The following is a 15,607-nucleotide window of genomic DNA, read 5'->3' on the forward strand; positions in this document are numbered from 1 at the left end:
GCAGGTGTGCTGCCCCTGCCGTCGAACCTGTAGGTCCCAGACAGGAAAATGGCAGCCGAGGGCTGAGGGGTCCTCATGATAGAAGAAGGGAGGAGGTGCCGGCCCTCTAGGGAATAAATAGGAAGACTCTGGGAGAGACTCGGGGAGCTCCCACCTCCGAGGACAGATTCCCGGAGACTCCCACCCTGCTCCTCATATCAACCCTCTTAGAGCTCCCCAGTCAGCTCAGGCTGAGCCGCAGCCCTCTCATTTCTAGGTGAGAGGTGGAGGGGAGAGGGAGGCCTTGGTCTGGGGGTCCCGTGGCAAGTCAGCAGGGGAGCTGCTCCTGGTTGGCAGAGGGAAGATTCCCAGGCCCTGCTGGGGACAAGAGTGAGGACGGAGGAGTCACATGTGCATCAGAACAGGCGTGAGGCTATCCCGACCGCCCCTGTGGGAGAGTGCTGGGAGGCGGCTGCCACCGCACCACCTCCCACTGCTCTCAGGGATGTGGAGTTTGCTCTGAGGCTTTGCCTCAGACCAGCAGAGTGGTGGGGGTCTGGCCCTATCTGAGAAGCTGTGAGGTTGCTAATTAAATTCTGAGGGGGCCAAGCAGCCCAGAACTATGGAGCTCTGCGATTCTGGCCAGCCCAAGCTGTCAGCCCTGGGAGGTCCAAGGCTCTGTTCGCAGTCTTTAGCCTGAGGGGCTCCCTCACTTCCTCTTGCAGGTGCTCCAGGAACCAGGATGTGAAGACCTGGGTCTGAGTTGCACTTCGTAAAGTCAGCAGAGCAGGGGGGCCCAGGCAGTGCCAGGAGTCAAGGTGAGTGCACACCCTGACTGTGTACCAAAGGCTCTACCCCCACAAACAGAGGAGACTCCTCAGCACCGAGCCCTAACCACCTACTGTCATTCCTGGTGCCTCAGGCTCTGCCTGCCAACTGTGCCCTGAGGTGCTTTCTCACATCCTCTTACAAGTGTCCAGGGGACAATCTCTCTAGAGGACCTGTGAGGCCCTAGAACACCACCTTAAGAGAAGAGGAGCTGTAAGTCTGCCTTCGGCTGAGCCATCATGGGTGAGTTTATCAGCTGAGGTCACTCACAGTGTCATTCTCTTCCACAGGCCTGTTGGATCCCATCATCCATATCCCTGTCGATACGTTTACCTGCTGCTCCTGAAGAAGTCATTATGCCTCTCTTTCCAAGTGTTCCATTCCCCAACTTTGAGGAAGACTCCCAGTACCCAGTTGTGATAGAGGACTGGGTAGATGCACAGGATCCCACAGATGAGGAAGAGGAGGAAGCCTCCATTTCCTCTTCCACTTTCTACTTAGTATTTTCCTCCTCTTCCTCCTCCTCATCCTCGTCTCTGATTCTTGGTGGTCCTGAGGAGGATGAGATGCACTCTGCTGGGATGTCAAGTCTTCTCCAGAGCACTCCCAAGAGTCCTCCACAGGGTCCTTCCCAATGTCCTCCCCAGAATCCTCTGGGGAGCTCCTGCTCCTCTTCTGTTTCATGAAGCCCAATGAATGAAGAGTCCAGCAGCCAAAAAGAGGAGGATGCCAGTACCTGTCCTGGCCTGCCAGAGAGTGAGTTCTTTTTTCACATATACACTAGATGAAAAGGTGGCCGAGTTCCTGCTCCTCAAATATCAAACAAAGGAGCCTATAACAGAGTCAGAGATGCTGACGATTGTCATCACCAAGTACAAAGACTACTTTCCTATGATACTCGAGAAAGCCGGTGAGTTCATAAAGCTTCTTTTTGGCCTTGACCTGATAGAAGTCGGCCTTGACCACTTCTATGTGTTTGCAAACACAGTAGACCTCACCGATGAGGGTAGTGATGACAAGGACAGGTCCAAGAACTGCCTCTTGATTCTTGTTCTGAGTATGATCTTCATAAAGGGCAGCTGTGCCTCTGAGGAGGTCATCTGGGAAGTGCTGAAGGCAATAGGGGTGTATGCTGGGAGGGAGCACTTCATCTATGGGGAGCCCAGGGAGCTCCTCATTAAAGTTTGGGTGCAGGAACATTACCTGGAGTATCGGGAGGTGCCCAACAGTTCTCCTCCACGTTATGAATTCCTGTGGGGTCCAAGAGCCCATTCAGAAAGCACCAAGCAGAAAGTACTAGAGTTTTTGGCCAAGCTAAACAATAGTATCCCTATTTCCTTTCCATCCTGGTACAAAGATGCTTTGAAAGATGTGGAAGAGAGAGCCCAGGCCATAATTTCCACTGCAGATGATGCCACTGCCATGCCCAGTGCAAGCTTCAGTTTCATGTCCAGCAACTTCTCCTGTCCTGAGAGAAGTCTAGGGTAGTTTCTTCCCTTTGTGTTTGAAGAAGGCAGTTGAGGTTCTACATAGTGGAGGGCCCAGGTGGGGCTGGAGATAAAACAGTGTTCTCTGCATTTCTGTTTCATGTGGGTGGTTTATATATTTACCTGTTTTTCTTTTGGTTATTTTCAAATGCTTTTACTTTAGTAGCAGGTTTAATTGGTTTCAGAATCTCAGTTTATGAATATTACTTACACACGTCTTGCCATTTGTCTGACTTAAAAGTAAGAATTTTATATTTTGTTAAAAAATTGGGAAAACCTTCTCTCTTATTTTGTGATCTGTAACAGGATAGTGTGGTATTGTAATAGGAATTTTCTTTAAAATGTGAAAGTACTCTGCAGTTCAGTAGTTGAACAAAATAAAGGATGGCTAATATTTGCATCTCCTCATACCCTTTATTCTCTTGCTCTTAAAAATTAAATATGTATACCTTGCCTGGCTTGGCATATTTAAAAAAGTAGCAGAAATTAACTCTGAATACAAGAAAGCCTCACTGACTCCTTTATTTGCTGAACATTATTTAAGCATATGCTTTGGGAAGGCACTCTTCATAGTAGGGATAGTGTGAAAAGCATGACTTACCCCTACTCATAAAACAGGAGATTATTGGAGCAGAAGCCATATCAAAAAGGTGGTAAGATGTTCTTTACAATTTAAAGAACAACTTAAAAAAGGACTGGGGAGGTTAGACTCCCATGTGAGCCTTCGAGTACAAAGGTCCTGAGCTAAGGCAGCTTGGGATTTTGGAAAACTGCAGTTGCTTCTGTGGGAACTGATTGTTATGAAGCTGGGTGTTGGCAACAACCGGACTCTCAGAAGGTGAGAGAAAATCCTGGAATGGAAAACTGCTCTGAGCAGTTCCTTCTGGCTGGAGGATGAGGCAGAGAGGAGTCTCCACATAGGGAAGTAATGGAAGGTGTCCTGCAGCTCTCTAACTGGTGAGCTTGAACACAGTGCAAGAACCAGGTGATTGATACTCATCACCTGCAAGGGTTTCCTGAGAAATAGAACGATAATCCCTTGAAGTGCTTCCCAGAACACTCTAGGCTGGCACTCACCTTCCCTGGCCTAGGAGAGCCAGCGACCACTTCATGGAAAGGACATTTAATTAGGTTATTTTGAATGTAAGTTGGTCAACTCTAAGCAAGGGCTATTTTTAGTGGAGGACAAATAAAAGTAGTGGTTTGGATGGACGAGCATTGGGGAAGGTGAAAAGGAGTTGGTCCTTGACTTAAATTCTAGGATCATTGAGTTGCATTCCACCTTGGGAATTCTTCCCTTACCCAAATTATACAATATATCATTTCAGAAAGAAAACGTGATGAGTTTTATTTATGAAGCCGAATTTTTAGTTGAGTTCGTACTCCATGACATATTCAACTACATATGCTGAAATGTTTTGAATAACAAAAACAGCTGAATTTTCACAAAAGACAGTGGTAGCCTTTGGGGTTATAATCATATTGATAACAACTGCCATTTGTTAAATTTCCAATATATGTCAGGCATTGTGCCAGGTGTTTTACTCACATTACATACATTCCAGCAATTCTACAAGGCAAGGCTTACGAAACCCCTTTTACAAATGAAGAACCTGAAGCTCATAGTGCTTGATAAATTCCACAAGATCACATCGCTAGAGAGTGACAGGGCTGGGCCTTGAGCCTTGCTCTGAATTCATCTAGACTCATACTGTCCCCACTATTCCCAGCCTGAGGAAGGCTCATATCTGTTGTTAAATTCCCCAATATCACATTGCTAGAAAGTGACTCGGACTTGAGCCCTGGCCTGATGTTTATCTAGGCCCACACTATCCCCACTTCTCCCAGCCCGAGAACAGCCTTTAATCTAAGTCACTTCTCTTCATGCTTCTTAATGTTTCTCAAGTAACATAAAGATGAACCCCGTGGCCAAAGTTGTAAGTTAGGCCTAAAGAATGAAGGTGATAATGAGAATAAAGTACGATCCAGGGATCATTATTGGCTTTCTTTACCTACAGTCCTCGTGTTCTAAGCCCAGAGTTTCTTGAGAACTGACTATGTCCAGGTGCTGGCATTTTTGTCCAGCCTCAGTACTTTCCTACATTACAGCACTTTCCTTTTGATCTTCCCTGTATGTTCTCTTGTGCAACTCTGGAACATGTCCAGGGGACTATTTTGTCACTAGTGTCTCTCCCTCTGAATGCTGTGCCCTGCTCCCAATGCAAAAGCCCCGAATCACCTGGCCTTCCCCTGAGATAGACCATTCTTACTCCGTGCAGAAGTTCCCTGACTCATCCATCCCTCTCCCTCAGTCCTCTGTGGTAACAGCCCTTCGATGTGACTATTCACTTTGGATAGTGACATTTCAATACCTACCCTGGGCATCTTCAACACACTCTCAATGTATTTCCACATAGACCAGTAAGTAGAATCTGATTTGCCACATAATATACTGGTTTTAGAGATGTAATTCTGAAGGCATAGATAGAGTATTTGAAAGAATCTTAATATGTGATATCTGTGGTAGGATTTTAATAAGACGCATTATTTGAAACAGTGCACTGAACCCAAACATAGTTGAATGAGCTTTCATAGATGATCAAAAACCAACATTTCCCTCATAATCTTTGTAGATGAGCAAAGACTATAAAATCTCTTTGTAAATGATATACTAGAAACCGAATTTCTAAAAAGCAAAATAATAACAAAATCACGAAGACTGCCTAGGAGATGACAAGGGTTCCATGGCAGATATACTAGCCCTAATGAGAAGAACCAACAATGGTTAACCATCTTTCCACTCTCTCTTGTCTGTATATCTGCCTCGCAGGAAAATCCTGGTTTGCAGCATGCCACAGGCACATGTACAGCTGATCAGGAATGTTTAGTCATATGGAGGGAAGCAGAGGCTCTCAGATTAAGGATATTTATCATACACCAAAATGAATGAGAGAATTCTCAGCCTAAAGAAATCGTGTAGGTTATAAAAAGGACAGTGCAGAAAAGTGCTATTGAGGGAATAAGGTTGACCCTCCCTGCCAAGACTTGAGGAATTGTTTTAAAGCTAGATATAATCCTGTATTTCAAATTGCCAGTCACCTCATAAGAACAAGAATAAGTTGGAAGATTTCAAGGCAATGCTGGCATTCCCATAAACCATTCCAATAAAATAAAAGACTTACTGTCATGAATTATAATAGCTGCTTTTAATTGAGCACCATAATGGCTTATCGGAGAAATTACAAGTGCCCCTCGCTTTTTTGTCTACCTTGTCTTCCTGAGTGGTTCATTTGTAGTTAGACAGAAGCCAGTGCATCATTCAAATGCTTTCATATCTGTTTGGGAGTTAACATCTGTTGCAATGTGGAGCAATAGGGCAAAATCAGCTTGGATTCCTGGGTGACATGAGAGCCAGGACCCACCACATGTTAGCTGATTATACCATAACAACATATCACAGACTGGGTGACTTCAAAATGGAAATGTATTTTCTCACATCTCTGGAAGCTGGATTATCTAAGATTAACATGTTGGCCAGTTTGATTTCTTCTGTGGCTTCTCCTTGGCTTGCAGATGACAACCTTCTCACTGAATTCTTATGTGGCTGTCCCTTGGTCTTTGTGTTTGTGTCCTAATCTCCTCTTCTTATAAGGACACCAGTCGTACTGAATAAGGTCCTACTTTTAAGACCTTGCTGTATCTTAATTGCCTCTTCAAAGGCTCTATCTTCAAATCCAGTGACATTCTGAGGTACTGGGAGTTGTGACTTGGATAAATGAATTTGGGGAGAGAGGTGCAATTCAGCCCATAGCACCATGTCAACTCAGGATAGAATTTATGTGCACAAAAATAAACTTGGGTTAATCCATTTTAATTTCAGCAATTTTTTTGTTCCATCAGCTTACTGTTACTTTATCCGACTACTACACTGCTCCTCTTCCTTTTCTTGGACTTACTTTAGTATTTTTTCTTCTAAATAAATATTGCATATATTCTTGTTGCAAAAAGTTCTAAAAATACATAGAAATCACATTTCTTTCTTTTAGAAAGTTTCTCCAAAATTCAGCCTCCTACTCAGAAGTTTCCACAATTAACAATGTGGTATGTAAATTTTAAAAGATTATTTTAGGCTTTTAGAAGTACAGATGCACTAATATATATACACATATATGCATATATTATATATAATAGCACACATGTATATGCTGTGTGTGTATATATACATGTATACATATAAAACTATACATGTGTAGTAATATGCATATAGATCTGCTGTTTGCCTTTGCTACTATTATAGGTTCAATTTCATCTTCCCCCAAATTCTACGTTGAAATTAAAATGTGACATTATTTAGAGATAGGATTATTTCAGACGCAATCAAGTTAAAATGAGGTTATTAATGCTGATCCTAATCAAATATGATGGGAGTCATTATAAAAAGGGGAAGTTTAGACACAGAAATATGAGTAGAGGGATGACAATGTGAGCATGCATGGGCTGAAGACAGCCATCTACCAGGCAAGGAGAGAGGCCTGGAAAACATCCTTCCCTCACAGCCCTCAGAAGGAATCAACCTTGCGAACGCCTTGCTCTTGGACTAACAGACTCCATAACTATGAGACAATAAATTTTTGTTGTTTATGTCATCCAGGTTTTGGTACTTTGCTATGGCAGTCCTAATAAACCAATATAATCACTCATTAAAGTGGATCTGGCCGGGCACGGTGGCTCACACCTGTAACCCCAGGACTTTGAGAGACCGAGGCGGGTGGATCACCTGAGGTCAGGAGTTCGAGACCAGTCTGGCCAATGTGGTGAAACCCTGTCTCTACTAAAAATACAAAAATTAGCTAGGCGTGGTGGCTCACACTTGTAATCCCAGCTACTCAGGAGGCTGAGGCAGGAGAATCGCTTGAACCCAGGAAGCGGAGGTTGGAGCCAAGATCACGCCACTGCGCTCCAGCCTGGGTGACTATCTTACTGTTGGGACTACTTTCTAGAATTCCATTTTATTTCTGTGCAATAACAAATTGAACGATTTTCCTCCTGATGAACACATACGTGTTTCTCTTTTGTGGCTATAATTAATATAAATAAATTCAACATATTTGAGCATAAATTCTGGGACAAATGCCTATAGTTACTTATAAGGAATGCACATTCATGTGGAAACTGAGTCAGTGTGAACAGAGTATGAATATCTTATACTTTATAATGTTGGTGGCTTTTTCCCCAAAATGTTTAACCAGTTAATTTCCCCCACATATTTGTCTACGGGGAAACTATTCATTTATTCACAAACATATTTTATCACAGTTTTAAATATTGGTCAAACTTACGGGTGCAAACCCTAGGTGACTTGGTTTTGGTGATTAATTTTTTAGATGCAACACCAATGTTTTGGTCAAACTTATAGATGTAGATCCTAGGTGATCTTGGGTTTTATGACGACTTTCTCAGATGCAATACCAAAAGTACCAACCATTTATACCAACCTTTTAAGAAACAAGAGATAAATTGGACTTCTTGACAATTAAAAATTTCTACTCTGAAATAACGCTGCTAAGATAATGAAAAGACAAGCCAGAAACTTGGATAAATGTTGTATGAAACACATATTTGATAAAATATGTGTATTTAAATATGCACAAAACTCTGAAAACCCAACCATCAGAAAATAGAAAACCCAATTTAAAGTAGGCAAAAAAAATCTGAATGGGCACTCTACCAAAAAATAAATATATAGTAATGGAAAATAAGCATATATAATAAAAATGTTCAATATCATATAGCATTAGAGAATTGCAAATTAAAGCAACTGGGAGATAGCACTCTACACCCAGGAGAATGACTGACATCCCAAACACTGAAACATCAAATGTTGACGCATATGTTGAGCAACACAAACTTTGAGTCATTGTTTTAAGTGGGAAAGACCTGGAGGAATCATGTAAGCATATTGCTAAGAGAAAGTAGAAAATCTAAAAAGGCTGCATAATATATGATTACAATTATACAATATTCTGGAACAGGTAACTATGAATATACTAAAAATAGTAATGGTTTCCAGGGGCTTAGTGGTTGGGGTTGGGGCATAGGGGATTAATAAATAGGTGGAGTACACAGGAGATCTAGGATGGCAAAACAATTCTTTGTGATACTGTGATGAATACTTGCCATTACACACTTATCAAAACTTTTAGCATCCCCAGAGTTAAGGAATCCTGATGTGAACTGTTGACTTTACTTAGTGAGGTATCAATACAGGTCCATCAGTTGTAGCAAACACGCCATAATAATATGAAATATAAATTATAGGAGACACAGTGTGTGTGTGTGTGTGTGTGTGTGTGTGTGTGTGTGTGTGTGAAGTGGGCAGGGCAGGAAGAGTGGTGTACGTATGTAGGAATTCTATAATTTTTATGAAGTTTTCTCTTTATATTTTTGGATTAACAGTGCTCTAAAAATGAAGTCTATTAGTTTTTAAAAATATGCACATCATTTGAACAAATACTTTACCAAAGAGGATATACCATTCAGAAAGAGGTATATAAAATGATGGCCAATATCATTTGTTATTGGGAAGATGCACACAAAAACCAAAGAAGATTTCAACACATGCTTATTAGAATGGCTAAAATTCGAGAATCTAAAATACCAAATATGAGTGGATATGGAACAACAGGAATTCTCGTTCCCTGCTATTTGTGATGAAAAATGATACAGCTGGGTTTATAAGTCAGTATTTTATGAGCCTATTCATAATGACAAATTTGGGAAGTTAAAACCATAGGAACTGAAAACAGAACAAAATGGCTACAGGCTTTGGAGAAGTGCAGTGATCAACCTCAAACGGAATGCACAGTGGAATTTTAGGTTGATTGAACTGGTCATTATGAGACTTGAATGGTAGATATGGGCCTCCATGCATTTGCCTAAATAAATAAAACTTTACATAGCAGTTAAATTTGATGCATGTATTTAAAATGTTTATTTAACTTTTATCTTAAATTCAGAGATGCAAGTGTATAAGTTTGTTACATATGTCGACTTGTGTCATAGCGATATTCGTACAGATTATTTCATCACCCAGTTATTAAGCCTAGTACCCATTCATTATTTTTCCTGATCTTCTCCCTCCTCCCACCCTCCACCCTCCCAAAGGCCCTAGTGTGTGTTGTTCCCCTTTACGTGTTCATGGTGTTTTCAACATTTAGCTCCTACTTATAAGTAAGTACATGCGGTATTCGGTTTTCTGTTCCTGTGTTTGCTAAAGATAATGGCCTCCAGCTCCATATATGTATGGATTGGATTTTCAAAAGGATCATAGCCTGCTGATAAGATGGTGGATTTTACAGGGACAATGATAGAAAAAAGTAGCAACAACAAAGAAGCCTTTAACCCAGCCTAAGCGAAAGATAACATTAACTTCACACACAGCAGTAGTAATGCAGATTGAAAAAGGAGAAGGATTTGAAATGGATGTTAGCAGTTGAAGGAACGAAGTTGCTGTTGGTTTTGATTTGGGATAAGATAAATGTAGGTATCAAGCACAACAGGAACAACTGTGCCATCTTTGATGTTAACAAAAATCAAATTGAGCCACACTTTGTTCTTTCAATTTTTTGTCAGGCTTCATGTGTATTTTGTAACCTGTCAGAAACATGCACAAATGTTTCTTCTTCTTTGAAATCTGGGAATGCCCTCCCTTCCTGCAACCCTGTGCCCAACAATTCTATATTCATGGCAACTATGGTACACCTTCACTGGCAGAAGCAGCATGTTCACTGAAAGCTGAATCTGAAGTGAGAATAAGGGACTGAAGGTGAGTCATTTGGGGGATGTTTAGAGAATGGCTGTGTTCACTCACTTCAAAGATCCCTGACACTCCCCACTGATGTCATCACAAGAACCTCAGCGCCTCTCGCTTCTGGACAGGAGACTTACTCCCAATATCATTAGGTAAAATGATAGACTGCCATTTCTTTTCACCTTCCATATGAAGTGCTCCTTTCTTGGGACCTCAGAAGAACAACTCCACGTGGATAATTTCCAAGGACATGGGGCCCAGAGCTGGAACTCAGCCTACTTGCTGCCTCCCAGTCTGGACGATCTTCCTTCCTGTGGGTTTCCACCTTGAGCACTGAGGTTTGATACACCAATCCTGATTGTGAGTAGTCAGGATTGCTGTGTAAAACCTTTTTAAGATGATGCAATCCAATTTGTCTATTTTTGCTTTTGCTGCCTGTGTTTGTGAGAGTATTACTGAAGAAATCCTTGGAAATTCCAATATCTTGCCGATTTTCCCTTTTTTTTTTTTTTTTTTTTTTTTACAAGTTTCTTAGGTTGAGGTCTTCAGTTTAAGTCTTTAATCAATTTTGATTTGATTTTTGTATATAGCAAGAGATAGCAGTCTAATTTCATTCTTCTTTATATGGATATCCAGTTTTTCTAGCACTTATAAATTAAGTCTTTCCTTTCCCCAGTTTATGTTCTTGGCACCTTTGTGAAAAATGAGGTCACTATCGATGTATGGATTTATTTTTGTCTTTCTATATTATGTTCCACTGGTCTGTGTGTCTGTTTTTAAGCTAGTACTGTGCCATTACTATAGCTCTGTAGTATAATTTGAAGTCAGGTAATGTGATTCCTCCGGTTTTGTTCTTTTTACTTAGAATAGCTTTTGCTTTTCTGGATTTTTTGTTGTTCCATAGAAATTTTAGGATTTTTCTTTTTTTAGTTCTGTGGAGAATATCACTGGTATTTTGAAAACGATTACATTGAACCTGTAGATTCCTTTAGGTAGTATGGATATTTTAAAATTATTGATTATTCCAATCTATAAACATGGAATATCTTTCCATTTTTTGTGTCTTCTTCAATTTATTTTATCAGTGTTTTATAGTTTTCCTTCTAGAGCTCTTTCACTTCTGTATGTTAATTTCAAGGTATTTTATTTTATTTTTAACTATCATAATGGGATTAATTTCTTAATTTCTTTTTCAGATGATTCATGACTGGCATATAGAAAAGCTACTGATTTTTGTATGTTGATATTGTATCATGCAAATTTACTGAATTTTTTAAATCAGTTCTATATTTTGGTTGAGTCTTAGGTGTTTCCAAATATTAGATTACATCATCTGCAAACAAGGATATATTTTCTTCCTTTCCAATTTGGATGCCTTTTATTTCTTTATCTTTTCTGATTGCTCTACCTGGGAATTCCAATACTATGTTGAATAACAGTGGTTGAAGTGGGCATCCATCTCGTGTTCCAGATCTTAGAGGAAGGACTTCCAGTTTTTTGCCATTCAGTATGATACTAGCTGTGGGTCTTTCATATATAGCTTTTATTATGTTGAAGCACGTTCCTTCTATACCCAGTTTTTCAGGGATTTTATTATGAAAGGTGCCAAATTTCATCAAATTCTTTTTCAGCATCAATTGATATGATCATATGGTTTTTGTCCTTCATTCTGTTGACACGATATATCACATATATTGATTTATATATGTTGAACCATTCTTGCATCCCTGGGATAAATTCCACTTGTTCATGAAGAATGATTTTTTTTTATGTGTTATTAAATTTGGTTTTCTTCCATTTCATTGAGGATTTCTACATCAATATTTGTCAGTGGTATTGGTCTGCAGTTGTCTTTTTTTTTATGTGTTTTTGTCTGGTTTTGGTATTGAGATAATACTGGCCCAATAGAGTCTGGAAGCATTCCCTTCTCCTCTACTTTTCAGAATTCATTGAGCATGTTTGATATTATTTCTTCTTTATGTGTTTGGTAAATATAGTAGTGAAGCCACTGGGTCCTGAGTTTTTCTTTATTGGGAGCTTTTGTGTTGTCGTTGCAGATTCAATGTTGTTCTTTTCAGGTTTTGAATTTCTTCATGGTTCAAACTTGGAAGGCTTTTATGTCTGGGAATTTAGCCATTTCCTCTAGATGTTCTTATTTATTGGTATATAATTGCTCATAGTAGCCACTAATGATTCTTTGAATTTCAGTGGTATTGGATGTAATGTCTTCTTTTTCATCTCAAATTTATTTGGGTCTTCTCTGTATTTTTCTTAGTTAGTCTGGGTAAAGATTTGTCAATTTTATCTTTTCAAGAAAACCAACTTTTTGTTTAATTGATCTTCTGTATTGTTTTTGATATGTCAGTTTATCTCTACTTTGATTTTTATTATTTGTTTTCTTCTACTAACTTGGGGTTTAGTTTGTTCTTACTTTTCTAATTATTTAAGATGGATCATTAGGCTGTTTTTTGGAATTTTTCTTCTTTTATTGTTGTAGACACTTACAGCTACAATCTTCCCTTTTGTATTAGTTCATTCTTGCATTGCTATAAAGAACTACCTGAGACTGGATAATTTATAAAGAAAAGAGGTTTAATTGACTTAGGGTTTCGTGGGCTGTACAGAAAGCAAGGTTCAGAAGGCCTCAGGAAACTTATAATCATGGATGAAGGTGAAAGGGAAGCATACATGTCCTACATGGCTGGAGGAGGAGGAAGAGAGGGATAAGGGAAAAGTACTGCACACTTTTAAACAACCAGATCTAATGAAAACTCACTCACTGTCATGAGAACCGCAAGGGGAAAGTCCACTCCCATGATTCGACTACATCCCACCAAGGCCCTCCTCCAACACTGGGGATTAAAATTCAACATGAGATTTGGGTGAGGACACAGAGCCAAAACATATTGCTTCTTATTACTGCTTTCACTGTGTCCCATCAGCTTTAGTATGTTGAGTTTCCATTATCATTGCTTCAAGAAATTTTTAAATTTCCTTGTTATTGTCTTTATTGATTCACTGATCATTCAAAAGCATATACCATGTATTTGTATAGTTTCTAAAATTCCTCTTATTTATTTCTAGTTTTATTCCATTGAGGTCAGAGAAGATGCTTGATATTATTTCCTTTTTTTAAAAGTTTTGATATTCCTTTGTGACCTACCATAAGGTCTATTCCTGAGAATAATGTGTATTGTGCAGCTGTGGGACAAAATGTTCTGTAAATACCTATTAGGCCCAGTTTCCTCCTAGGCCTCCATGTCTGTAAAGGGACTGGCTTCCATGAAGGTCTCTGACATGCCCTGGAGAGATTTTTCCAATTGTCTTGGAAATTTACATTTGGCTCCTTGTTACTTACGCAAATGTCTGCAGCCAGCTTGAATTCCTCTCCAGAAAATGGGTTTTTCTCTTCTACCATATGGACAGGCTGTAAATTTTCAGAACATTTTGCTCTGCTTCCGTTTTAAATGTAATTTCCAATTTCAGATCATCTCTCTCAAGTTCAAAGTTCCATAGATCTCTAGGGAAGAGGTCTTCGCTCCAGTTCCCAAGAAGTTCTTCATCTCCGTCTAAGACCACCTCAGCCTGGACTTCATTGTCCGTATCACTATTAGCATTTTGCTCAAAGTGATAGCTCAAACCCTCTCAAAAACCAAATCATACAACTTTAATAGTCACCCAGAGGAATTCCACAAAACATTCAAAAAACAAATAACATCAATTCTGCTATGTAAATTCCAAAGAAAAAAACAAAACAGAAAAGGGAGCATCTTCCAAGTTATATGAGTCCAGCATTACTCTGATAACAAAACCAGACAAATGCAATACAAAAAAACCTACAGTGTAGTATAGCTTTTGAACACAGATGCAAAATCCTTAGAAACAAGTCAGCAAAACCATACTTCAATATATGTAAAGAATAAAACACTAGGACAAGAAAGTTTTAATACAGCAATGCAAGGCTGGCATACATTTGAAAATCAGCTGGGCGCGGTGGCTCACGCCTGTAATCCCAGCACTTTGGGAGGCCGAAGTGGGCAGATCACCTGAGGTTGGGAGTTCGAGACCACCCTGACCAGCATGGAGAAACCCCGTTTCTACTAAAAATACAAAATTGGCCAGGTATGGTGGCACATGCCTGTAATCCCAGCTGCTTGGGAGTTTGAGGCAGGAGAATTGCTTGAACCCAGAAGGCGGAGGTTGCAGTGAGCCAGAGATTGCGCCATTGCACTCCAGCCTGGGCAACAAGAGTGAAACTGTCTCAAAAAAAAAAAAAAAAAAAAGAAAGAAAAGAAAATCAATCAGTGTAATCCACACTAATTATAGTTTGTAAAAGGAAAATACATCACCGTAAAACTTTATGTAAAATGTATTTGACAAAATTCAACTTTCATTAATGACAAAAAAAAACTTTCAACAAACTAGGAATAGAAGAAAACTCTTTCAAATTGATTTTTAAAATGTTCAAAATTCCTACAGGAAACATAAAAACTGAATATTTTCCCCCTTGGATTGAAAACTGGCAAGGATATCTACTCTTACAACTCCTATTCAACATCATACTGGAAATCCTATCTAGTGTAATATAATGATAAATAAGTAAAAGGAAGCATATTGAAGAAAATATAAATAAATTTTTTCTAATTTGTAGATAGCAAATTTACCTACATAAAAATTCCAAGGAATCTATAGAAAATTTCTTTGAATTAATAACCGAGTTTATTAATGCCATGAGATATAAGGTCAACACAACATAGCCAATCTTAAATTAAATAGTAGTGATGAACAATTGTAAACTGATATTTTTAAAAAGCAATGCCATTCATAACAGCTTTAAAATAATGGAATACTTAAGTATAAAGCTAATAAAACATGATATCAAAGGAAGAAACTCCAAAAAACTGTGGTAAGAAGTTAAGGCAGACAAATAAATGGAGAGACATACTGTGGTAATGGATTGGAGACTCAAGATTGTTTAAAAAAATCAGTTCCCTAGAAATTGATGAATGGACTTATAATTTCAATCAAAATCCTAGCCCAGTGTTTTGCATGTATGGACAAGCTTTATCTAAATTTTATGTGAAAATACAAATCAACTACCAAAGTAACTTTTAAAGAGAAGAATAAGTTTGGAGAAATTACACTACTTTATTATAAGAGTTACTGTAAAGTCACAGTAATCACTGCATTATGGAGTTGATGGTCATCACAGAGATCAATAGAACAGAATAGAGTTCAGAAATAGATCCATTCAAAGGTGAACAACTGATTTTAAGAATGATGTGAAGAATGTAGTAGATGTAGTAGAAATAGTCTTTTCTGTATAGTCTTTTCTACTTCTAATGTAGTAGAAATAGTCTTTTCTGTATAGTGTTGGAACAATTGGACATCTTTAGGGTAAATAAAAACAAAAGCTCCATTTAAACATCATGATAGTTAATGTGTAAGTTAACTCAAAGCGGATGATAAATTTAAAAGTAAAATATAAAACCCTTAAACTTGT

The 15,607-nt window shown here is 39.0% G+C and overlaps 1 pseudogene; it reads left to right on the forward strand.

Annotated features, from left to right (window-relative positions):
- Positions 1-1,163: 1,163 nt before the first annotated feature.
- LOC111531010 lies at positions 1,164-2,295 on the forward strand (annotated as a pseudogene).
- The last annotated feature ends 13,312 nt before the right edge of the window (positions 2,296-15,607 follow it).

Source organism: Piliocolobus tephrosceles, chromosome 12, assembly GCF_002776525.5.
Source record: "Piliocolobus tephrosceles isolate RC106 chromosome 12, ASM277652v3, whole genome shotgun sequence".
In the NCBI taxonomy this organism is placed as follows: Eukaryota; Metazoa; Chordata; class Mammalia; order Primates; family Cercopithecidae; genus Piliocolobus; species Piliocolobus tephrosceles.